The sequence below is a fragment of the Simochromis diagramma genome, unplaced genomic scaffold, assembly GCF_900408965.1.
Source record: "Simochromis diagramma unplaced genomic scaffold, fSimDia1.1 OVJJ01000596.1, whole genome shotgun sequence".
In the NCBI taxonomy this organism is placed as follows: domain Eukaryota; kingdom Metazoa; phylum Chordata; class Actinopteri; order Cichliformes; family Cichlidae; genus Simochromis; species Simochromis diagramma.
Genome location: NW_024387245.1, coordinates 974,546 through 1,001,150, shown reverse-complemented (window position 1 = coordinate 1,001,150; position 26,605 = coordinate 974,546). Strand labels below are relative to the sequence as shown.

Genomic DNA, 26,605 nt, shown 5'->3' with positions numbered 1-26,605 from the left:
TGGTAATATTGATAAAAATGTTGAATGTCTGCCCAATAATCTGTAGTTTGAATGATTAGTAAATGTGCCCTAAGTTTTACTGTTTGTAATATGATTCCGGCTAGATTAAAGTGTATTGCTTTGGACTTTACATTTTCTGTCCTGTGTCTTTTAGTTCTTTTAAAAAATGGAACCTGTTTTTTCACTCTTTACAACCCCTTATTGTACATATGGGGGGAGAAAAAGAAATTATAGGGCTGAAAATCTTTTAGCTCCAGTGGAATGTGACAGTCCCTGTCACCATAAAGCAGATATGTACTGGACTGAAAAGTGGGAAATGGAAAGAGCAAGGAAGACGCAGAAATGGTGATCTAGAAAGAAAAAGAGGGAGGAAAACCTGAGACTGCAACAAATGTGCCCCCTGAGCAGTCCCATCAGCTCTGTGATAAGTAGCTCTGCACTTAAAATGAACTGTGCATGGTTTCTTCAGTGTCCATACAGGAGTAGGAGAATGACTGCTGTTTCCATTAATGCTAAATTACCTTTAATTTTCACAGACTAGAAAAAGAAATCCAGATCACAGGAGTACTCGGTATTTTTAATGCAAATTATGATTTCATCAATGTCCTGGGGTCTTTCTCAAAGATTTGTTAGACCTGCAGTTTTTTTGAGAACAGCAAAGGAAAAACATGGAAATATGATAACTTGAAGTCTAAGACACAACATGACATCAGCATTATTATTATTAGATTTGATAAGACCTTTTACCAAAACTCTCATTATGACACCAGCCCAGTAAAGTATTTACTTATTTGTATTATCATTGAATCCTTTTTTAAAATTTATTCATTACAAAATCCATTCATTATAAAATTATTGTGCACATTTGTGGCCCACCTGCAGTAGTTTAAGCTCCCATTAAGATCTGCAGGTCACACTTTGAGATTCAGTGGTCCGTATCAATTTGCCAGTGGCGGCAGATGTCTATAGAGGGCCCTGCCTGCTGGAGGTTTCTAACTGTTAAAAGGAAGTTTTTCAAACCCAATATCCCAAAGTGCTTGCTCATAGCAGATCATCTGATTGTTGAGATCTTTTTAACCTTGCAGGGTCTTCACTTCACTCACAATATAAAGTGCCATGAAGTGACAGCTGTTGTGAATTGGCACTATTTATAAAAAAACTGAATTGAATATAAACGAATATTCTTTAACATCAGTAAAATATAAAAAGAGTAAAACTTCTTTAAAAAGATGTATATCCAACATTTCAACAGACGGGGTAAAGAAAGCAGTACTTCTGAGGACGTCCTGCAAATACCCAGATTGGGGAATATGAGGGATTAAAAATTGTAAGGAACAACAGCATACCCTTCTTTCTGTAGACTAATACATCAATGCATTACAAGAAAATAAGGATGCAGATTCATGTTGTAAGTCAAGAGCTACTTAGTGCAAAAGTAGTCACAGTAAGTAGTTTGCCCTTTTTCTCAGACTGCAAGGTTGCAGTAATTAGGGGTGTTTTTCACCAAAAAGCAAGCAGAGTTATTATTCCAATTGGAGCTGAAAAATCACCCAGTAGCACTCTGCAATGTTATGCAGAGTAGGAAGACGACAGGGAGTAAAAGAGAGGCTTATCTGAATAAAAAGCTCTTATCATGTTGTTTCTGCCTCTCTAAGCCATCGCCATATCCCCCAAGGTCAACAGCTAAATAAATGTCTTTATGGGGGGATATTTGCCAGTTTTCTGCAGAAATCTCGTTCAATTATACACGTTCTATCTCTTTCGAGTGACATGCTACCCTTTTTCCCTCCTTTAACGGATACGCACTCAAACGTTTGTTTGTGCCTCTAACGCCGGAGCAAATGTATCCGCGTGTGTAACACGTTTTCCAGTTTTGCAAATAATCCTTAAAAATTTATTACAGAGAAAAGTGTCATTAGACAACAAGGTCAGCAGTTTATAGTATCATTTACATTTTTTTTTTTTTTTCTTTCCAGTTCTAACATTCTGCCCTGTTTTAGGGTGTTGTCATATGGAGTTATGGAGGCCCTTGTGAGCACAGCTGGCTTTTGGGCTTCACTAACATAAGTGAACAGGAGACTCCGTTTAATCACTTTCATCAGTCACTTTATCTCGGACAGTATTGTCTTCTGAGGAAAAAAAAAGTTGCCATAAGTTGTCGTTTCAAACCCCTTGTTTGGAAGTAAATTTGGATATCTTTTGCATCCATTAAAGTACGGGAAGTCAGTGTGGACACCAATGAGTAGATGAGCAATAATTTGAAAATCATTTTAGTGCCATCATAAAATAAAAGCAAACAGCCAAAACGATAAATAAAATACACACTGTTAATGAAAATTGTCAGTAAGCAAATAGAAAGTCAGCCCTTGACTGAGGCTGCCTGCCACCTTTTATTGAATACATGACAGATTGTTTGCATTAATAGATGACCTCTCTTACTCATCTTAAACCCAGAAGCTTTCCCCAGTGAAGCTGTAGAACGTGGCTTTGAAACCACGTCCTCTGTGAGTTGTTCTTCCCAGGTTTCTGGCTTAAATTCTGAAGTCCTTGTAAAACTTGCTTTTAGCCTTGAGTAAGATGATTGCTGCTGCCTAAGCCCTGCCCACACTGAAACTCAGACACACATAGCAGATGAGTGAACAGAAGCAGCATGACTAGAAAGTATAACCCCCTCCAAAAACACATGGCTTCTCTGATAGGCAAAAGTTCCCGTATTCCCTCTCTAGCCTGTTTTCATACTCTCACAGTTTTCTCTTTGTTTCGTTGTTGTTGGATGTGCTGTACACTGTAATTCCAAATGCTGAAAATAATGTTTTGTAAAATGTATATGTTAATTCAGAATTAAAATATATACACATCTTAAGTGTTTTGACTTTGTTCTCTGATATTCTTTCTTTTTGAGTTTCTTAATCTGTTTTCTGCATGAAATACGCATCACTAGAAAGTATAGTTTCACTATACTCATTGCTGTTGTTTTTTTCATGAGTGTACGACTACATAATTCAAACAGCCTTGAGAGTATTATGTATGCATTTTTAGTTTTTATGCAGTAAAGGGAAAAAAAGACAGGTTGGAAAGGTGTATAAGGCCCAGCAATACCAGTTTAGTTTCAACTTGAACATTATTTTTGCACAATTTATGAGCTGGCATGTCCACATATGTTTGCTAAAATAATATGCGTGCAGTCTCATACAAAGCAGTTTTGATGTTTGTTAAATAGTTTATGGGTAAGTTGTTCAGGGTGCGTGTCATATACCTTCATATGGGGTTAGACAAACTGAGACCCACCATGAAGGAAGGGAGTAGTTAGGATGATGTCTGTCACCATATAGCACAGATATCTGTGTAGTTATGAGTGTCACAAGTTGACCATGGACCTTCACAGTAGGAAACAAATTCAGCTGCTTGGCTGAAAAGAAGCAGAGAGAAGACGATAGGTAAAATTATCAGACTCCAATTACTTGTATTATGTTTTAACTCGTTTTACTGTAACTATTCATTGGGCCACAAAAAAGAAGAATATTGCAGCTGCTTTTTCCCTTCATCCAATGTCTGCTGATGATGTATCCTTACAGACAGTTAGCTATGAATTACAAATTTTTATTGTTCTGAAGTTATAACCATGAACAATAAGGGTATACTGTTAACAGCGCTTCACAGTGAACAGTATAATATTTTTTGGTTTCCACTAAGTAGCTACTGTAAATACCCCTGTAACACTTTGGCAGCAGTATATTAAATTAAAGCTGGTATGTTAGATGAACCTTTTATATCATCTATCCATCCTCTTCTGCTTATCGTTTTCAGGGTCGTGGGGGGCTCGAGCCTATCCCAGCTATCATAGGGCACCTTGAACAGGTCACCAATGTGACGGCTAACACAGTCTGAGTGTCAGCCTGAGTCTGAGTCAAACTCAGGACCTTCTTGCTGTGAGGCAATGGTACTAACCACTGCATTACCATGCTGCCCCAGTACTAATTATGGAATGAAAACAGGTATGGGAAAGTACCTGGAAATCAGTTGTTGGCGGCTGGAAACAAATGATGGTACAGAGACGACTCTTAATGTGTTATAAAAAATACCTTATGTAAACTTTTTGTGAATATTGTAAACTGCTGACTTTAACTTCTGCGTTTCCTCTTTCTCCCAAGGAGTTGTTTCTCCAGTCTTCATCAGTTTATCCCTTACTTCTCTCTTATAATACAGATGTCTTTATAAAACAATAGCGCATACAAACATGGACGCACACACACACACGCCAAATAGCCTTTAAAGCTTAGTTGAATCCTTCTCCCATTCCCTCAACAGAAACACTCACAAATACACCGAAATCCTCAGCTGTCTGTGGATTAACATAAGTATACACACAGACACACACACACAAACTGATCACAGATAGTCTCCACTATTCCAGTTACCACCACAGCTAACAAACAACAAGCCACTCCTTGGCCTCAAAAATAAAAGGCAATTGAAGTTCAGCAAAAACATCAGTTCATCTAAATGGGCACTTAGCTCAAAAGCTAGTAATTCCCTACAGACTCCTATGTTAAAAAGTTTAGAACATTAAAAGTTTGCAGCCTGGTATAAAAGTGTTTCTGCATTGATGGCTTTCCCCTCCATAACAGTTGCATGGCATGGGGTGATTCTTTTTCTTTTCATTTAATCCTTTTTTTATATAATATACTTCATAGCCTTGTAGTGGATGTTGTATGTGTTATCATGGCACACAACAGCATCCTATAGAAACCAAACTAAACCAAACACTGGGTCCGGCCACCAGCCTGTATTACTGTATGGTCACTCATGCTTTTCATAGAGAAAATCCTTCTAGAAAAGTTGAATTAAAGTAGAATTAGCAGACTGCAACCATCGGATTGATCCTTTAAGAGAACCGAAAGCTGTTAGTGGTCCTTTGGCCCCTATCCACTTCACTAAAGCACTGTTTAATACCCCCTTTCTCTACCAATATCCATCCATCTTTCACTTTATCCCTCTTTCTCTCTTACTGCCTTTGCAGTGCTCTTTCTTTATGACTCTCTTTCCCTTTCCTCAGCCATTACTTTATCCTCCATTCATCCACCCTTCGACTTCTGTTCATCCTGCTGTCCATGCATCCATAATGGAGTACACAAAAGCCTTGCATTCTAGGGATTACCTCTACAGATTTCCTCTCGTCTCAGCTACTCTGTCCCTTTATGTCTTCTTTATACTCTGTAGCTCTTTTTAAAAATTTTCACCATGCCATTTGCAGCTTCTCTTCTTCTATTGACATCTCATTTTGTTCCTCTCCTCCTCTCTGTCTACCCCACTCACTATCCACTGTGACTTATCTCTTGTTTGAGGTAGTATTTCTGGGCTGACATATAGAGCTTTTGTAGACTCTTAGTAAGGTAATCTATGCTGTGATGTAGGCAATTTCTTTGGGTAAAACAATTGGACAAGTCTTAATGAGTCAGAGACAGAGCATGACACACAAGGGAAAAAAACCAGACAATTTTGTGTAATACAGTGAACATACAACACTCATTTAAACTATTGCTCATGTTGGGTGGAAATTCAAAGTTTTTATTGAAAACATTAAGGCATCACTCTTCACAGTGAAACTAGCAAATGTAAAAAGAGACCTTGTTAAGTCACATAAAGCATTTATAAAAAAAATAGGATGTATGATTCGTACAAAAGCAAACAATCCCATTGATTATCGCCTCCATGATTGTGCTGAACACAAGTGTTTAAAAAAAAAAAAAAAGTGAGTCCCTGTCAACGAGATGTGCTTTTGATTTGCTCTGTGCTTTGGTGTTGAATTGATTAAAAGTAGAGAGAAAAACAAACTCTCTCAGGACACAATATGAATTAAAAAGACAAACCGATCAACAAGACAAGCAGTCAGATGTTGCAAGCAAGTCCTTGTTGGGTGTTTGTCCATTTTCACTCCAAATTCAAAATTGACAGACTCATTCTACACGTCTTTCCAGCTCTCCTGACATGAATAGGTTTTGTGTTGTGTAAATCTGTTCGATTGTAACGTCTTTGGTATTTTCCCAGAGCTTTGATAGATGTAAACCGAAGGTTGGCTGTGCAACTGCACATTCGTCTCACATTTATTCAGGAACTGATTTTTGGAAGGAAATTGATTTTATACAGGACTTTGAGAGTAACACACAAAGACCAAGGAGAACCTGGCATGCAGTTTAGTTTTCATTCAGTCAAATATGATTATGGTGTCAGAGTAAAGGGCAGAACTGTCGATCAGCTGTGGCTAGACTGATGTGTGTCTAAGAGCTGATTCACATATTCACCGTTATTGGTTTACATTGGATTTTAATTTTGAACTGAATTTAGTTTAGTTTTGTTTGTATAACAGCTTTTTGCAACATCAATCATCTCAATGTGACTTATATTTCACGATAGAGACCCTACAATATTAGAGTGGGAACACCAATCATCAGGCAATCCCCTGACCAAGCAATTTACAGTTGTGGGGAGAAAGAACTCCCTTTTAACAGGAACAGCTGACTGTGTGGTGAGAAAGGAAAAAGAAGAGAGAAAAGAGGAACACAGATAAACAACACACAGGACAAAACACAAACTATGGGAGAGAGGTCACTAGTGGCATATAAATCCAGTGGGAGTGAAAAGGAGGGAGTAAAGCAAGTGCGTTATGGGAAATTTTGCAGCAGCCTGAATTTATCCAGTTGTTAAATGATGATACAACTACCCTGTTTCCTGATCCAACATTAAACAAATAACTGAAAGTTCTGTATTTTTTAGTGTTTGCTGTGGTGGCATGTTTTTTGAAGTATTCTGGTATATGGGCTGATCAGCCCAGAGAGTTGAGTCTGGGAAGGTAAGCTGACCCTGAACCACTGAAATGGCATGGCATTTATGCTGGTACACCAAAGGACAAGGGCAGCAATCAGCGGAGGGTATGATTTAAGGTGTTAAACTGGAAGACAATAATGAGGTGATAAGAGGTGGTGGCGGTGGTGGCGGCACTGTAGCAAAAGACTCGGAGGATAGTTGTGGTGTGTTCCGGAATAAGTTGGAAGTCAGAATTTCTGAGTTTCCAGTCTGAAGTTTTGTTTGCTTTTTCTGGAGTGCTTCCTCCAGTCAGATTTGCCACTCAGAATGTCGGAGCGAGCACCCGGTACCCAAAGTTAACAATTCAAGATGAACAAATCAACACAAATCCCATTTTTCTTTTTTTCTTTCCTGCTTTTCTGACTTTACAACTGGAACTTGAGGGTGACATCACTCCAAAGTTCTTTTCTTTTTCTCACCCTACAATTGTTTATTACTCTAACACTGGTCACTTGTGTTGTGTCTTTAAGCTCAGCTTTAAATAAATAAAAATCACTGTGTAGACCAGATCACATTAGCTTACTGTGTCTTAGACAAAAATATTTTGACACTTTTGAATAGATTTCATTCACAGTGAGCAAAACTGTCCTTTTTTTTTTTTTTTTTTTTTTACAGTGAATAAATCAACCTTCACGGCAACATCTCAATGACTAACCTCGTTTTGTGCGAAAGCTGATATTCAGATGTCCTATATCTATATATCTTAAGGTAGACCCTACAATAATACATACAGAGAAAAACCCAACCATCAGATGACCTCCTATGAGCAAGCACTTGACAGTGACAGTGGGAAGAGAAAAACTCCCTTTTAACGGGAAGAAATCTCCAGCAGAACCAGGCTCAGGGAGGGACGGCCGTCTGCCGGTTGGGGAGAGAGAAGAAAGACAGGATAAAAGACATGCTATGGAAGAGAGCCAGAAATTAATAAAAAGTATGGTTCAGTGCAGGTCTATTAACACACAGTGAGTGAGAAAGGTGGCTGAAGAAGAAATACTCAATGCATCATTGGAATCCCCCAGCAACCTATTGCAGCGTTACTAAGGGAGGATTCAGGCCACCTGATCCAGCCCTAACTATATGCTTTAGCAAAAAGGGAAGTTTTAAGCTTAATCTTAAAAGTAGAAATAGTGTCTTGTTCTATGATTTTATTGGAGTTGAAAGAATTTGGACTGTTTTTAATTCAGAATTATGCCTCAATGCTTCTTTGCTTTTGGGAACTAAAGGAGCATGTAGCCCTTGAAATGGGTAATGACAACAGACTTAATAAGCACATAGCAGAATAACTGAGAGACAGTTGAGGGTCAGCTGATCTAGCCCCAACTATAATCTCTATCAGAAGCAAAAGTTTAAAGCCTAATGTTAAGTATCTCCTGACCATTAACTTTGAGCTGGTTTCACAGGAGAGGAGCCTTCTGTTCTGCTTTTAGAAGTCTAACAACCTTAGATAAGTTTACATTCTGAGGGCAAAGTCCTCTATTTCATTAATGATTAAATACAATAAATAATAAACTGTTAATTGTTAATTGTAGCTTTTCTCTTACCTTCTCTGCACAGTCCCAAGCAAAAGAGAACACCCACTCTCCATCGCTTTCTCTCTCTCTTACACACGCACGCACACACACACACACACACACACACACACACACACACACACACACACACACACACACACACTCTAATTTCTGCTGTTAATTTTGCATATGTTGGCTGTGATCGATGGATTTGTAGGCTAATGGTTATAAATGCATTAGCACCAAGACCTAATCACCCAGACACACGTGCACAAGAACCCACATTTGTGCACTTAGTTGTCAAGCTACACACACACACACAGCTCCTTGTGCTTTGCTCTCTCTAATCGTTATCTAGTTCAGAGTGTGGTGAGCTCTGCAGTCCTTCCGATTCAATTTCCTGTTGAGTTTTATTTCATTACTAAATCATGAACCGCCATGTTTACAGACCCCCACATGCCAGAATTCCATCGCATATGGAATGAACAGTGGAATAATTTGACAAAAAATATGAGCAGATTCTGCACTCATTAAAGTTTGGTTTAAAATGTAATTAATCAACACAGAGTAATGCTGGCAATGAATACTTTTACATACATGACTCCAGGAGCCTGTACTGCAAAGCAAGTTGCACAGAGCCAGAATACCTTCTTCTCTTCTGGCTCCAGTTACTCTAAAATCAGCAATCAAGTGAAGTGTTCACACGAAGGTGGTTATCAACTCGATAAGTCCACTCAGGGTTTCCCACTTTAGCTATAAGCGCAATCACAGAAAATTATACGTTTCATATGAGGTCAGCTAGTACAAGGCTTAGATGCTCTGTTTTAGGATTATATCAGTATCTACTTGTTAAATCTGACGTCAGTACAAGCCATTTCTGGGTCCAAATGCTCTTCTTGTTCAAAAAAAGGTAAACATGCAATGAAACATCATTGTGAATTAAAGAGTTTAAATTCTTTCAAGTCAAAGAAAATGATCAGTGTGGATCTTGTCCCATTATGTTAGCTAGTTGATACCTAAGATGACATACCATTTTCTGACAGACATGTTTGATACATGCTTGAATTATAGCTTTTCTGGAAAAAACTAAAACTGTCTTTGCACCGCTACAAAGCACAGGTCAAGCCCTAAAGTTATATTGCTAAGCACCAAAACCTTCTGCATCGCAGGCCTTCAATGTCTAATTCTTCCCAGAAATACAGTAGACATAACTGTAACTTATAATTATTACTCAGTGGGATGGTAGGTAAACCTGCCTGATTGTAAGCATTAAAATATTATATGTTGTGATGGACAAACATGTAACATTCACATATGTTCAGGCACAAAAAGTATGGCTTTATGGGCATGTATAAGATTTTACAGTTCTGCATATCTAGTAATTCCTTTTTAAGCTGATTTTATTCAGTTCTAACACTTAAACTGCACAATATCAGCTCTTTATATTCAAGACACCAGGAGCAAAAAAACAAGAACAAGCCAAAAAATGAATGTACCACAATATCTCCTCATGAATCAAAACACATAAAACATAAGTATTTAATTTATTCCCACATTCAAATCTAGTATTTTCAAATGAGAATCAACTGTGCATTGCACAAAATAAATACAGTGTTTTTTTTCTCTATCCCTTCTGTGGCAAAGCTGGATTTTTAATATCAGGGTTTTGTTTGCATATGTAATGCCATCTAAGCTCATTGTGGAAACTTCAGATTAATTTCTGTGGCTAAGATGAGGCTTGAATTATAACAGAGAGCAGAGGGAAGCAGAGTGAGATAAAGGGGAAGAGAAACAAGGCAGTCGCAAACAAAAAGACAGACAGGCCACGGGACACAGACAGGCATTATCAGAAGAGTATTACTGTACCTCATAGGCTTACAGGCATAGAGCTCTGACAGCTCTTATTATTGACAGAACAACAAATGGAGCTCTGTGCCAAAAAGAAAAGGTCACATTATACAACTTATGGTTTAGGAGGCAACAATGTCACCTCAAAAAGCGTACTGAAAATGTCAGAATGTATTTCGCACTTTATAGGTGGTGATCTTTATGGAGCAACAGTGTCCACAGCAGTTCGTATACTGGGAGAGTGGACCTGAGAATTGTGAAAACATGGCAACGCAATTATTATACAACTGATGTTAATAATGGACAAATAACATGTTCTGGAGAATGAGGGATTTTTCTGAGAAGAGGGAAATGCAAAGCTACAATTGTTACTTACTTTAAAGTAAACCGACTTGTTGACTTTAATGGAACACATTCTAAACAGACTTCATTTCTGGCCAGCTGCACTCCAAAGATTAGCTTAGTCAACCATGCAAGTACTGTTGTATTGAACCAGCAGAACTGATCAGGCCAAAAATAGAAACAAGGAATGCAGGAAAAGGGGGGGAAGGAAGAATGGAAGATCTTAGGATAATTATGAGTTGTTATTTTACCCTTTTAAAACAAAAGGACAGAAAGTTATGTTTTAAATGGGACTGTATGCAAAAAACACAAAAAGCAGTATGCACCATGCGACAGTAAATGAATGTGCACGTGTTTGTGCAAAACATACATGTGCTATGTTTGTGCTGTATCCATGAGCGATTGCAGTCCTAATATGTTACCGGTACAGAGATTGAATCCTGTGCCTCAGACATTAATCATGTTTATTGTAAGTTATTAAACATTAATCATGTTTAGAATTACTCGAACATGGAATCAGATTCTCAGGATGCTATTAGTAAAGTTAATTACAGTTCCTGGAATCATAAACAAACAAATGGAATGTCACCATGAGAGGTTGGACTGTAGGCGACCAAGGCTGAACCTGACTATAAGTTGAACCTTGTTTAGAATTGTTGCCCCCTATTTTCTGACTTCAGGTTTTTTTTTCTCCAAATTATTCTGAGATATGTTTATACTGTAGTACTGATGGTGTAAGTTGTTGTTTGCCTCTCTGTATTAGAGTGTACCAGGCTCTAATACATGCCTTTTGAGGCCTGAGATACTCTCCCAGAGTGACCCTGAGTTGGATAAGTGGAATATTATTTCCCATGCTGTTATTGTAAATTAGAAAGTGTAGAGGTGGGGTTGTTTTTTATTTTCTTTTCTTTTTTCTTTACACTGATAAATGAAAGTACAGCCCAGCCTTGGACATAAGGTTGCTAGTTTTTTGTTTTGTTTTGTTTTGTTTTAAATTTGGACGTCTTTTCAGCTGCTCGATAATTTCCCTTTGGGTCACTACATCAAATCTATTTTATTCTGGGTGCCCAATGAACAGAGATTTTATGCTAATGCCATTTCTGAGGCAACTATCCATTTATCCAGGCTTGGGTCTGGCACTAGGAGTACAATGGAGTACAACGCAAACATACACATCAATCAGCTTATCAGCAGCTTATATTACAAACTGACCAAATTGATGAAGAACAAAACTAAACACTTTTCCTCCATATCCAAGTTTTTAATTGTAACTTTACTAGATAAATACCAGCTAAAACAAAATTTTAAATGTTTGGTGCAAATAAAATATTCTAATACCCATCCTGCCAGTAAGGGAAAAACCATAAAGTATATGGTTCCAAGAAAACCTCAATATGGTCGTCTCTGTACCATATTTACACTAACAAGCAGCTCAGCAAATAAGTTTATTTGTGAGTCTTTTCCTTGTAAATGCCCAGAAATAAGCAGAGCAAAGGAAGATGGATTGCTCACTCAAAATGTACAAATATTGTGGTGTCTCTGGATACTTCAGTTATATGGAATAACACATACAAAGCTTTTCAGGTTAGTTAAAATGAGTAAGTTTAGAAGTTCCAATCTAACTGCAGAGCTTTTCATTGCACTGAGACAGCTCTCCCTAAAGTGATGAATGACTCCACTGTTTTAGCTATAGATCTTAATACAGCTGTTGACAGTGTTGATCATGCTCTCCCAGTCATCTCAAGCAAGCATCAAAGTCAAAAATCTGACTTGGCATCTCAGATAATCCTCTCGAGTGGATGTAAACCTCAGCACCCAACTTTCATTCATCATCTTAGTTGATTAAATGCTGTAACACAAAGTGTAAGACAGGGTAGGACAGGCATGCAAATTATAAACAATTTCATGTAGCACTGGCAAAATGAAGGGTCACGTATTGATCACATAAACTTGTGCATACCATGATGAATACGTTCCTACATTAATAACTTAATGTCTGACAAATCATTTAACACCAAACCTAATAAACTGGGTGAAAGAACCATATAGGCGTCATTTCATTAATTTGTGTTCATAGATAACTAAACATGAATAAATAAAATAAATGTAACACTTACTGGACAGGAAAATATATATTAGAAAGTATATAACCTCACTCAGTCTCAGAAATGGAGTATGTATGTGGCTTTTTTTTTTAGTATTATATTGCACTGAAATACCCAAATTCAGTGTTTTCACTTTCTTGAGTTACTGGTTTGATTATGTTATAAAACATACATTTTTATTTATTTATTTATTTAAATTCCCGTTCTGTCTAGGGTCTCATCTTGCAGAGCATTTCTGTAACTAAACGGCCTCCAGCCTGTCTCAAACCCAGTGTTTCTTCATATTAAACAATGATCCTGTCCCGTGTAACACGACAACAATCCCCTCCAAGTTGATTTCACACATAGCTGATTTCTATACTTTTTTTTTTTTTTTTTTTTTTGAAAAAACAATCAGTGTTACTTTTACATAAAACCTTAATCTTAGAACATTAATCTGTCTCATAGTCAGTCATGCAATGCACTTATGGCTCCCCTTTCACTACTGATTGTGTAGAGCACCTACAGTCGTTTATGTTTACTGGATCTCACTTTTTGTGTTGAGATTTGCAGTTAATTTCATGCTTTGTCAGAATATTTCATGATAGGATATGGCCACATGTATCCACGAGATGCCTTTTTACAGTCACATTGTTTTCCACACTATATGATTCAGTGAATTCTCCTCAGCAGTAAACAGAAGGATAAAGGTGACAAACTAAAGCATTTTTCCAACTAATGACTCTGACTGACAATCACTAATTTCATCTTCTCTGTGAACTAAACTAAAACGTACAAGTGAAAATGACTGATTGCCTGTAGCTTTTCTTTTGACGATTATTCCAACACCCATCTAATTGGAAAAAGATGTTTACCTTTCGATCTAGTTTCATCAACGTGCAATCAGTTTCCCAGATTGGTTTGCTATAGCCTATCCTTGGAAATATCACTGTTTCCCACAGATTTAGATTCTGTTTGTGGCAGAGTAATGGCATCTTCACATGCATATGCAAGCGCTCGTGTGTCATGTTGCACAACCTTCTTAAAAATAGGAGTTTCATTAAATAATAGCATCAATACATTTTTTTCTTTGCATTCTTTATTTACCAAGTACTTCAATAAATAACTGAACTGTATAATCAGCTGCTTCCTTTTGACTCTTTAATCCTGTCAATGAACTCCAACTCCACCGTCTTGGACTGCAGCTGGAAATTGTAGTCAATGTTCTGCTTTGTAGTCTTTAACCTTGCCATACCAACGCTCCACCTGCTGCATGTTTAAGTTAGAGTGACCCTCATATGTAGTGTAAAACAGTGGAGTTGGAGAAAGTCGTTGGGAAAGCAGCTAACTGATATTTGCGACTGCACTTGGTCACCGAGCCAGCCTGTAGTTAAACACAAGTCAAGAAGGGCCAGCAATACCTAGTTAGCAGCAACTGAACTTTTAAAATAAGAGCAAGATAATTTGTGTTAGTAAATCAGTCAGGGATGGTGACCGTCTCCCAGATGTACTTGCTGCCATTTTAATACACTCGGGCGCCCCACCCAGGTATCGTTTATATGGGAAATGCCAGCTATATTCCAAGATCTTTCTATAACAGTCATGACTTCATCCCAGCATCTTACGCCACTAGCAATGCAGTGTTGATTGACTACCTTGGGTAGTAGGCCAGCATCTTCTTTTTTAGTAGTTTAGATAAAATCTTAAATGTCTCAGTTGTTGGCCATCTGCAACACTGAGCTTTTCACATGACCTACTTATTGACCAGATGTAAAAAGCCAAACTAGGTTAACGTAAAAAAAAGTACTTTTTTGTAATTTTTTCTTCTTCTTCTTCTTAATAAGAATATTATTATTTTATTTAATGAGATGTAGTCTAATGTGCTGACAGTGTGGATTTATGCTTTCCTGGTAGTAGTTTGACCACAAATATAGCACATGAGGCAACGCTGCAAATGGCATTGTTTTGGCATCTTTCCTGCATTTGTATTCTGTGCAGGGGAATAAACAGCAGGGTAATATTGGTGAAATATATCAAATGTTTTTCACAAAATGTCCCCCATTTTAGATTGTCAAAGCTGGCAGCCATTATTATTAAAACAAGAGCAAATTATAGACTTCAATATGAAGGATTGGTGGAACACGGGTATATGGATTTCTGTTGCCAGCAGTCTGGCACACTGAGCAACCTTCCTTCCTGAGGAAACTGTAACTCCAGCTGTGACCCGGCATAGATTTCACCCTATGCTCTGAACAACATGGATTTTTATCATCCTCAACATGTACATTGCTTGACACATGCAGTCATTCTCTCCCAGCAAGCCTCCAACAGATGACAGCTAGCAGGAGGTGGCAAAGTCAGAATCAACACAGTCAACAAGCAGAGGGCTTTCATGCTGATATTGTGACAGAAATAATTATAAATTTCACACTCTTTTGTATTTTTATATATATATATTTTCAGAATGTTTTTCAGTAATGTCAGGTAATAAATGCCTTTATAAACACTGGTAGAAATGAAGTTTGATCAAGTTGAAGAAAAACGTTTACACCTTCACTTAAAAGCTTCTAGATGCATCCATGATGCATACCAAGATGGGGGCTTTGGTTTGTTCCTATTTGATTGCTGAAACTATGAATGTGATAATGCTATAAATCTAGGAAAGTGTACCACTGCCAAATATTCATGACTCAAACTGATAAAGAATGCCTCCTGTATAAACAGTGAGCTCAGCACACACACTCAACTTAATAATTTAATAGTAATGAGGGTGAACTATTGTTTAAAGTTTGATACAAATAAATTATATTATTACCATATCAATATATTGCTCATACTCCGTATATATACTTATATATGCTTATTAACACTTTGATAATAATATCTTCAGACAGGTCTTGTGATCCTAAAGTAGGTCAATGAGGGGAAAAAAAGTATCAATCATTATAATTAAATTAAGTATTTAAGAAAATTAAATGATCTGCTACTTGAAACTGAAAAAGAAGTATGGGACAACCCCTTTACCTGGCACATTTTACGGGTTGTGCCAGGTATAAAGTAACTGACAAAACAAATGTCAGTTACTTTTATCATTCCCCCATATGATTATTAACTTTTATATTTATGTATTAACTTAACCAGATAACAGGACATTGACTCTGTTCTTTTTTTCACTTGTTTCCATGATTTTCCACTTAATTGCTTTGATTCTTTGCTCATACTGAGGCTGCTGAGTTGTGACTGGCTTTGCGCTCTGGATAGCTTTAACTTTTGTCACTTTGGTTTTTGTTAGTTTCTTTAAAATTTTCATGCACAGCTGGGTGAAAGTGACTCAAGTGTCTGAATAGCTTTAGTATTACAAACATTTTTATGGTGGCCCCACCACAATTTGCATGATTTTGTACCTAAGCCAAGAAAAGAAAGGTGAGGGGGCAGATGGAGAAAAAAGGTTTGAGGAGGAGGAGAAAGGAGAACAAAATGTGCACGTCTTTATTTTAGCAACCCACAGTGTGTGAGAAGAGGATGAAATTGGTTTGTTTCCAATTAAAGCCCTCAGTGGTCTAGTTAAAACCCATATCTGCTGGACTTGAGACAGTAGGCAGTCCGACTGAAGAGAAATAAAGCAACAAATCCACTGAGTTTTCATTTGCTAATGCAGTTCTGTCTTGCACTGAACAGTCCAGTGTAGATTACAATTTAGTTGTTGCTGTTTAATATATTTCTTTTTTTCTTTTTCGTTTTTTCCTCTGCCTTAGTATGCGTTGGTGGTTAGAATTATACTAGCAAAATGTTTGGGTGTGGGGTTTTTTCAATTCATCAGAGTTGAGATGGAACTTTTTAAGCTTGTGAAAGACTTTACTTTATTTGTTTGCAGCTATAACTCAAAATATCTCATCTTTTCTAAGAAAACAAGTGCTTTTCCACAAAACAGATTATTTTTTTATTTCAAGCGTTCTTCCTGAAATCATTACAATCCTCAGACACCCCTGCTAACTACTTTGTCACGGATTGTTGTATCTCTTGGTTTTGCTGTGCCCTTTTGACATTTTAGAAAATATCTTCTATGTTCTTCATATTTTCTATTGAAACATCTTTCACTTGATACCCATTTAGTTTTTTCCTTTTCTCTTCCTGAGAAAAAACTTGAATCCAGTATTAACATGTTCACGTCATGTGTTCAGTGCCAAATTTGACTTCACAGAGTAATAGTCATAATACACGGCAATAAATCATCAATGCATCAGGACTGACAACACACACGCACGCACACACACCCACACGCGCACTAAGATGTCAGCATGATGAGGCCAGATGTAACTATCTGTTTGATGTTTCATGGTTTGTCCAGATGGGACAGTGCTGGAAATGATCAAGTGAATGATCAAGAGATGAGACAAGATGAGAAATGGAGGAAATGTGGTGGAGGGGAAAAAAACGTGTCAGTACATTTTGTCTGTGGTTGTGAAGGGAAGAAATAAATTGGTCGGGGAGGAGGTTTAAAAAAAAAAAAAGAAAAAATGTATAATCGTCAGTCTGTGTTTTGATACACATGTGAACTGCATCGCTTTCTGTGTGTGTCGATGAGTAAAATACAGTGAGAGTGAGTGCTAGTTTCTTATGAGTTTATAGAATGTTTCCCCCCTTTGTTCTACATGGTTGTCAGCAGAGATGCCATAAACTTTATAGGAGACAGAGGGAGTGGAGCTTATAACAAAAAGATGGGTTTGTGCAGCAAACTCATCTAGTTTTTAATCTCCTATATGTATTTTTTTGGTTCCAGTACATTCTTATAATAGTGATATGGCTGGCGTTATTTTTTATTTCTTTGTGCAGTTAAAAGTGCCTTTTACATGTAAAATACATAAGTAGCAAATGCTTTACCTGAAGTTTATTTTAAACAGCCTGCGCTTAATTCTCTGCTCCAAAATACTTACATGGCAAAGAGTAAGGTAAGTAGGCTCCCTCAAAAGATGTCAGTTTAAACAGAAAAAAATGCTTTCATTTAATGCAATGTTACTCACTAGAGTTTCCAACTATAGCTCATGTGATACTTTTGAAGATCAATAATATTTCTATGATCCTAGCCTTCCTGTGGTGACCATGTGCTTTTTAAAATGGTGCTTAATGTTTGCCATACAGGTATTTGCAGTATTGCTTGCTGACATATTTCTGTTATAACTGCATATTGCATACAGTACCACACACGGCTGAAAGAAAATGTATTGCCACTGGTAGAAGAGTTATTACTTTAAACATTGAATGACTTCAGCCACATGGAAGTGGTTTGATTTTATTAAACTTTTATTAAACAATATAAAGCAGAGGCTTTACAATGCACATTTTTTTCCCGTCATTTCCTAACTGTGCCGCTTGTGAGGCGAGTTCTGTGGGGATGGTGAGATCTGATTTAAAATATACGGTGCTTTGCTCTCCCAACACAACCTACGAATCCAATCTGTCACACAAACTCAATGCAAGAGCTAGTTATTTGAATCTGTCCACCACAGCTTTCATACATTGTCAGTACTTTGCAGATTATATATGGTACAGCTTCTCCTGTGCAATACATATAGTAGGTCTACAACACATTGCTCTGACAAACAAGGATGATGATAAACAAGTTTCTTTCACATTGCGGAGATGTGTTTGTTGCAGATTCTCAGATACTTTAGCCATGTTTAGAATGAATCTGTTGTTGCATCTGTTCTTCTTTTCATCTCCATCTGTCAAGATCTTTTTGCTGTTCTGAGGAAACCATACCACCATACAACATATGGAATGCATATTATCATAATGTTAATGATATAAAATTGTTAAGTTTTAGCAAGTTGTCTACTATTTACATGGATTATATGGATAGGTTTGACAAGATTCTTCACAGTTAGGGTTGTTCCTGGTGACTAAGTTGATGATGACAGTTGAAGTGGGGTGTTGGTGCTCTAGGGCCAACTGGTGGTAGTTGTGTTCACACCAGACATAAAGCAATGTTTACCTTTACATTACTTCCAGAAAAACGGTCTCTATGACTGATAGTTTAATCCATACAGCTCTGACTACCCTCAAATCAAATGGGAACAGCAAGCTTCTTTTCAGTTTCTTTCTGAATGCAGGTGGTGTCAGTAAAATCAGTATGTGGGAGAATCACAGCTGAAATGCTTTTGTGATGCACCATCACACATATTTGTCTTTAAGCTGAGATATTTTCAGCAGTCGATAATTTGTATGAATTCTTTTCATGGACTATTTATGTAGTTGCACTGTGGGAAAGCGTAACTGCATATAAATATATCGTTACCATGCCATTACATCCAACTTAATAGTACTTCTGGTGCCAAGGTAGCAACATTTAGCACACATTCCTAATTACAGATGTTACAAGCAAGAAACAAGTATTTCAAAGCAATTTTAACAGCTAAGTAATGACAGCTGGTTGTCCTTGAACTGTGCCTATCTATAACAGTAAGGGCCTAGTTTTTTATTAATCTTGTTACCAATGGTAGCAGTTTAAACAGGATGTAAGATGTGCTTTTGAAGAGGCACTAGCTTATGCTAATGAGGCTCATTAGCGAGGGTGACCTTTATAGAAGGTATATTATTGCCTCAAAATGAAACCCATATAACTTGAATTTTGACCTTTTTTAAAAGTTATCTTATTAATTGAATCCATCATTAACCCGACTATTGATGACAGTGTGATAGATTCAAAAACTGGATTAAATCACATTTTTCTTTTGCATAAACAGTAACATTTTGTGCATTTAATGGGACGTTAGTATGTTTCATTTAACTCAGTTAAAGGGTAGAGTTCATGCCTTAAAGAGACACAGCTCCCATTAAAAAGTTCTGATGCTATGGGGAATCTCGACTTGGAGAAGAGGCAATGACTCTTTCAGAGGTGAACTCATCTGGCTTGGGACACATAATACATTAAGGCACAAACCTCTTCCCATCTGCACAACCATAGCTCCAGTTTAATGAAGTGGGTTCCCTCTGGTATCTTTGGATCTTATGGTATGCATCATATACCTGCAATACAAAATGAATATTTGATTTAATCAGCGCTTACTTCAAATTATTTTTAAATGAGCATTCATGCCGACTTCATCAACGTCTTGATATTGTTAAAGATATGTTCACTGAACTCTTTGCGCAGCAGGACTGGAGCTTAAATTATTCAAATAGCTGGTACAGTGTGATGAATGTCTGAGATCATCAAGAGGAAAATGTTTGCTTAATTTTTTATATATTTGATCAATTCCAGCTCCGATTTTGCAATTTTGTAGTTATATTCTTCGTCATGAGGCTGTTTTGAAAATTTACTGTAATATCTACAACATGCTTTTGATGGAAAAAATATTTTTGAAACAAAACAAAGACAGTTGTGCTGGTAAAGAAGTCGAACGGGGAAAAGAACAAATGATATGTATGCAGAGAAAACAAAGTGAAGAAAAGGTTAATGAACACAATTCTTGGAGAATACTTTTGGATTCCCTGTGGACATATATAATAGCTCATTTGTAGCAATGTTATTCAAATCAAATAGTTTTATAGGCAGTCTTAAGAAATAACAAATACTCCATAGAGGTGTTTTCTAAATATAGTCATCCAAATGACTTGTGTAAACAGACAGCAGAGCTGTATGTTGTTACTGAGATGGACGAAAAACGATAAATGTGAAATGAGATCCATTTGAGAGATCCAATGTTTCAAGGTGTTCAAAAAATTATTTTTATGTGTTTGTAAAATGTGAAAACCAATAGAAGCTACAAATGTTGGATACAGCCTGCCCTGCAAGGAAATAACATTTTAGCAAATACAATGAGTGCACCGTTTTGTTTTTCGTTTGTATTTAGAGAGGTGGAAAAAGAACATGACCTGCAATTTGATTGTCTAAAAAAATAGAGAAAGTGTTTTTTTTCTGTAATAACTTTGGTGTAAGCGAACACAGATGATGATGACAATGAACAGTAATAAACAGAGAGCATGTTTGGAATCATCTCTGGTAGCCAAGAATTGCAATTTGGGGCAGCAGTGGGCTCAGACTCATCAAAACTAGAAAGCTGGAGAGTGGTGAAAATATTTCCATATCTAATTTATCACAGTGTCTGCAGAGAAACGTTCAGAATTAAGGTAAAATGACACCAATCCATGAACCTGACCTGCTTTATATCACCAGCACAGGCTGGTGATGGTGTAATAGTGTAGAGATTATTTAGTTGGCACAATTTAGGCCTCTTATACCTTTTAATTATTGCTTAAATGTTGTTATGAGTTGCTGAATGTTCAAAGGTTGTCTCAAGCTACTCTCGTGGACACTGTGATGAGTTTGTTATCAGCAGATTTTCTATCTAGTATACTGTACCTTTGCAATACTGTAAACTCATAGACTCACAGCATGTAAATATGTAAGTGACAAATCTGAGGTGACTACTTACGTTATCAGGCCATCGTGGATAACCAAGTATGCAGTATTGGGATGATTTAATGGAATAATACAGAACAGCCTTTTCCAGGTCTTTTTTATCCATCTATTTCTTACTGCTGTGACACTGAAGTCCTTGTGTCTGGATCCTCAAGAACAACCATGTTGGTATGCACAAACTCAGTTTTCTCAGTAAGTTTTAGTTCACTTCAAGACATAAAAGCCTTTTTTAACCAATGCTCCAGAGGTAGGACAAACGAACATTCCTTTTAGGGCCTGTGGTAAAAAACACTTTAACACTTGGCCATTCGCATCCCATGTCCTAAATGGCAAGGTGGTATTTTCAGTAGCTGGGTAAGTTTTTAATGGACACTGGGTCACTCACAACAATCCACCACAGTTGCCTTGGCCTGCAGCATCAGGTGAAATTCAGTCCCCTTACCTCGCTACTGCAGTCTGGCAACCAAACCAGTCAGGAGCACCCTCTTCCCATTATAGAAAAAAAAAATATGCATGGAAGCCAAACATGTCGGAAAATTAGACACCTTGAAAATGTATTTTTTTTCCCATCTTCAATTCTGTGTAAAACTCACATCTGCCCTCCTTGAACCTCCTTGATCTGCTTTGTTAAAAAAACGCCTCTTATATTAACAAAATTAAACATATTGTGTGTAGGGGAAGTCTAAGGAGTAAAATGCATGTACTTATTTTGCAAAGACAAATTTGGGATTAAATGGGTTATTAGGTACCACAACGAAGTATTTGGACTTTCTTACTTCCCACCTCTGTCACAAAGTCAGTTATTCTTCATGCATATCGGTCTGTCCAATTAGGAAGCGTAAACCATTTTAGGTCAATTTTACATTCTTTGGTGCAAATAAAAGTGGCAACAGGTGCAACAAGATGATCCCCAAAAAACAAATGTTTTTGGAGGAAGTGACCACAGAACGTTGTTCTCTCCTTATCCTTCCTGACTGATTGTGCTTTAGTTTTGTTTCTTGCTTGTGTCCTTGTCACTGCTGGTACCACAGAAGCCCATTTAAGTTGCACAGGTAATGCAGCTTCTCCTCAAGGGCACATCCATATGTGCTGTCACATAAAGGTTTGCTGTATCTCTCAGCACAGTCTCAAGAGTGTGGAAGACATACCAGGAGTCATGTGCATAATTCTGACTAAACTGTCAGAATTGGACACAATAAAGGTGGCATGATAACCCTAAATTATTTAGTGGGACATGTGCTCACAGCCCAGCATCCATGCAGATCCATTTTTATTCTTGGGCTTTTAAATGAGTCTGACTTCTGATTATGATGGTGTTGGCCAGAGGGGCCGATGGCGCGATATGGCAGCCTCGCTTCTGTCAGTCTGCCCCAGGGCAGCTGTGGCTACAACTGTAGCTTGCCTCCACCAGTGTGTGAATGTGAGAGTGAATGAATAGTGGTATTGTAAAGCGCTTTGGGTGCCTTGAAAAGCGCTATATAAATCCAATCCATTATTATTATTATTATTACTTTGTATGCGCTTTTAACTTTTGTTTTTACCAATCTGATAGGATGTAATGCAGCTCTACCAGCAGAAGTGTCATGAACGGCTGTGTGTCAGGCAAGGCAGGACCCAAACACAGGACTCAGAGACAAGGGAATTAAGGAGGAACTTCAAAGTAAATACAAAGAAACTCTAATAAGGAAGAAACTACGAACTGGGAACTAGAAAAATATGAAAACCACAGAGTACAGGGAAACACAGCAAATGGGCCACAACGTGACAACGAGCAGAGGGAGACTGAAGACTAAACTACACAAGAGGAAGGGCAACAGATGGGAATACAGCTGGAACTAATACAGACTAACAGGACAGGGGAAAGAAAAAAACTAAACACTCTGTACACAGGACAAAAAACTGTCAAAATAAACATGAAAGTACTTTAAACACAGAGACAAAGACTAAGCCACACAAGCTTGACACTGGGACCGCAGAGAAACAGACATGGAAACATTACTGACTTACGAGACAGAAAGGGAACACCAAACATGGAGACGAGAGAAAAACAAACACGAAGACAAGACTGACTAAACATGGAAGCTGCAACACAGGGGAGGCATGGTAACAGAAACCTAAAGACTAGATGACAAAACTAAAAAGCCCTACGCCTACCTTTATAAACAAAAGGAACTATAATAACCAAAACAGGAACAGAATCTTAACCTCAGAATATTAAATAAACCAGAAACAAAAGACCAAACACATAAACGCTGGGTCTCAGACCCAGAACGTGGACACAAAGTTACCAGTAACTATTTGACAGCTGCCATTAATCAACAAAAAAAGAAAAGTTGCTAACAACTAGTTGCCAGAGTGGTAAAGAAGTAATTATAATGTCAGTTATACTGGTTGGTCAAAAGTTATTTGCCACTAAGCATGCAATGCATTTTAGCTTCAGCTTGTTCCATCTCTTTTCAAAACACATGGAAGAAAACGCTCTGCTCACAGTTTGAGCTTAGGAAGTTAGACAATCTGATGCTACTGTGTGGAGACAAGGATCTTAGCATACGAGATGACTAAAGTGAATAAATGTATATGCAGTCTGCCAGTGCTAAGAAAACCCTAGAAGAACTGGATATGGATGAACCTTCATAAGAGAGATTCATAACTTCCAAGGGCATTAGAGCTTCTGAATAAACATGGTTTCTCTATTTTCCATAAGGATAGTAGTGATATTAGAATGAATGGCTGTGATTTGCAGCCTATGATTAGCTGATGAATGGGAAGCACAGTCGCAGAACTAAAAGCCCTCCAGCCAACTGGAATAGTCAAGATAATCGCATATGCTCAGCTATTTAATATCAATACTGTGGATATGAATTTCCTTATCCTGAAAAACAAACAAATGATTCATCGAGTGCAGAAATACCATTAGAGGCACTACATGTACGAATGAGCTAAATAATTAAAGGTGTCTGCTCTTGGGGGAAACCCCAGTAACTCCATGATTGAAGCAGTCATACAATATTAGGCACATTTCCGGCTGTTCTATTGTGAACATACATTACATTTGAACATTTATAAAATTAGAAGGCTCTAATGTCTAAATGTGAAACCTAATACTGATTGTCTTTTAAAATATCTTTTTGTTGATAGGTGGAGTATTGACATTACAGAGGAACAAGGAGATCGTTTAAAATTAGCAGAGTGCCAGATGTTTGATTTCGGCGTTATGTGCCCAAAAGTGAAATGAAAGGGAAATCCAATTTTGTATTCTAGCACAAAATGTGAGAGAGGTGGCACAAAATTTCAAGTCAAAGTGGCTACAATATATAAATTTCACTTGTTTACTTTACTCATATCACAGTACAAATGAATGCTTCAGCACAGAGCCTTCACAAACTGTACACACAAGCTTACTTCACGAGGGTGATCAGGTGCAGTTTTCAGCGGATTCCAAATGACTATAGACACTTTAAAGAGAAGTAAATTAAAGTTTACATTTTTTAATTTCAAGAAAAAAATTTTAGGAGAGATGTTCTGTTTAGCAAGCAATAGAGCTTTTGCAGACACGTGACCGCTTACCACATGGTATTAATTTGTCAGCTACTTTGGACGTTAACAATCCTGACACGTTGAGTGAGTGAAAAACCTTCTAAACAAGGATGTAAGAAGTAAAACACTTTAATGTCAAGTATCTTGCTCGTTGTGAGGAGAACTTGGGCAAGGTGGGCGCTGAGGATGGATGTCTATTCCCTCCGAGTGTGTTTACTGATACTGTGAAGTGCAACTCTGACTTCACCCCACACGATTTATATCATTAAGTGATCAACAATCCTTCAAGGACGAGATCTAAAGGCCTAAAAAAGTTTGGATGTTTATTGGTATTTTGTGTCAAGATCAGTAACAAACCTCAGTCACTGCCTGGAACTGAAGCCACTGATTCACGTGGACCACAGGCACTGGTCACTGCTAAGGTATTTACAGGGTTTATTTTAATTGCATTTTGATATTGACACGTGTCTGCCTATTACCTCTCACATTGTCAACAAATCAGTGTAGCTAATTTGTGATGGGAGTGATACTGAGGTGAATCGTTGAGGATGTCTGTAATTTTCCATCATTAATTGCTGCTCTTTTCATCTCTGTTAGCTGCTGTTAGCTTCTGTTCTCCACTATTTGCTGCTTTTACTTAAACCTTTTTTAAGTGGGAAAACTCACACGTAGAAAATAAACTCTCATGTGATGTGAGAAAGTAATCAAACTGTTTATCAGAAGAAAAAGTAGTTAGAGTTTTAGAATACTAAAGTTGGCTTGAAACATTGTTCTTGATTAGTCGGCTCTTGTCAGCTGTCCAGCAATGAGAGGGTTGCATGTCTGATCTGCTGAGAATAACTAATTGCGACAGTATTGAGAATAACTAAATATGTTCCTGTTGGATTTCTTATGTTAGAACTGTAACGTCAGTTCAAGAGTGAGGCTGCAAGTGAGGAGGAAGAGGTTTTGATGATGAGCAGGAGTGTAGGGGTGGAGGAGGCAGATGAAGAAGAGGAGAAAGGGGGGAAAAAAAAAGAGAAAATGAAAATAGTAAATGTAAAGCTGTTACTTGTCGACAAATATTACTTGAAAACACACACTGGTCATTTTAAAATTCAAGTAACTTATAACTGATTTTAATATTTATCTGCTGTATCAGATAAATCGTGTTTTTGGTCTTCTTCTATCCAAATGATAAAAAATATTCTCTTTCTGTTGTTGCTGTTGCTGTCCTGATGATTGCTAAACCCAACAGCACAGCAGAATATAGGAAAAAAAAAAAAGCAGAGATATTTCTATGAAACTTGAGGATCAGGATATTACCGGTTCTATTATGGTGGACAGTTTTTTAAGCAATGTGTGCATGATGTCGAATGCAACACCTGTATAAAATAAAAATAGACTGATCCACTACTTAGTAGTCTAGCTTTTTTGTTAAGTATTACTCATATCTTAATATTTATAGGATTTGTTTTTACTTTGTACAAAACCTCGTACATAGTACAAAGTTTTGTGTTTGGAAAATCAAAATCAAAAGTAGTGTATTTCAGATTATACCTTCATAATAAATACAAGACATAATTGTTCTTATTGTTTAATTATGAAGAATTATCATACAAGAAAGTCAGTAACTACATTTTAAAATATTCAATAAACATTCAAAAACAATGTGACTGAAAATAATAATAAAGCTGTAGTTGTGTTTTTATGTTTTAAAGCCTACAGTTGTTATTTTAGTATGCTGCATATTTTAATCATACCTACGTAATCCCGTTTAAATGCTCTACAATTTGAATGAGATTCTGTAGTTTTAAGGATGCAGTGATTTTCCATCTTTTAAACATAGACACAAAAGCCTAAACACAGACGTAAGTCACTTTCCAAAATTCAGCAACAGTGCTACACATTATTACATTTTCTCCCTCTGTACCTGGATAGTGCCTGCAGCACCAAAGGACTCCGTGAGCCCTGGCAGCATCTGTCCCTCTCCTTCTCCTTCAGTTTGCCTCATCATA

The 26,605-nt window shown here is 37.3% G+C and overlaps 1 long non-coding RNA gene across 1 annotated transcript; it reads left to right on the top strand.

Moving 5' to 3' along the window:
* The first annotated feature begins 6,193 nt into the window (after nucleotides 1–6,193).
* LOC120747429 lies at nucleotides 6,194–25,986 on the top strand. Its single transcript, XR_005699119.1, has 3 exons — nucleotides 6,194–6,208; nucleotides 20,283–20,286; nucleotides 24,602–25,986. It is a non-coding gene; the product is annotated as an uncharacterized LOC120747429 (long non-coding RNA).
* The last annotated feature ends 619 nt before the right edge of the window (nucleotides 25,987–26,605 follow it).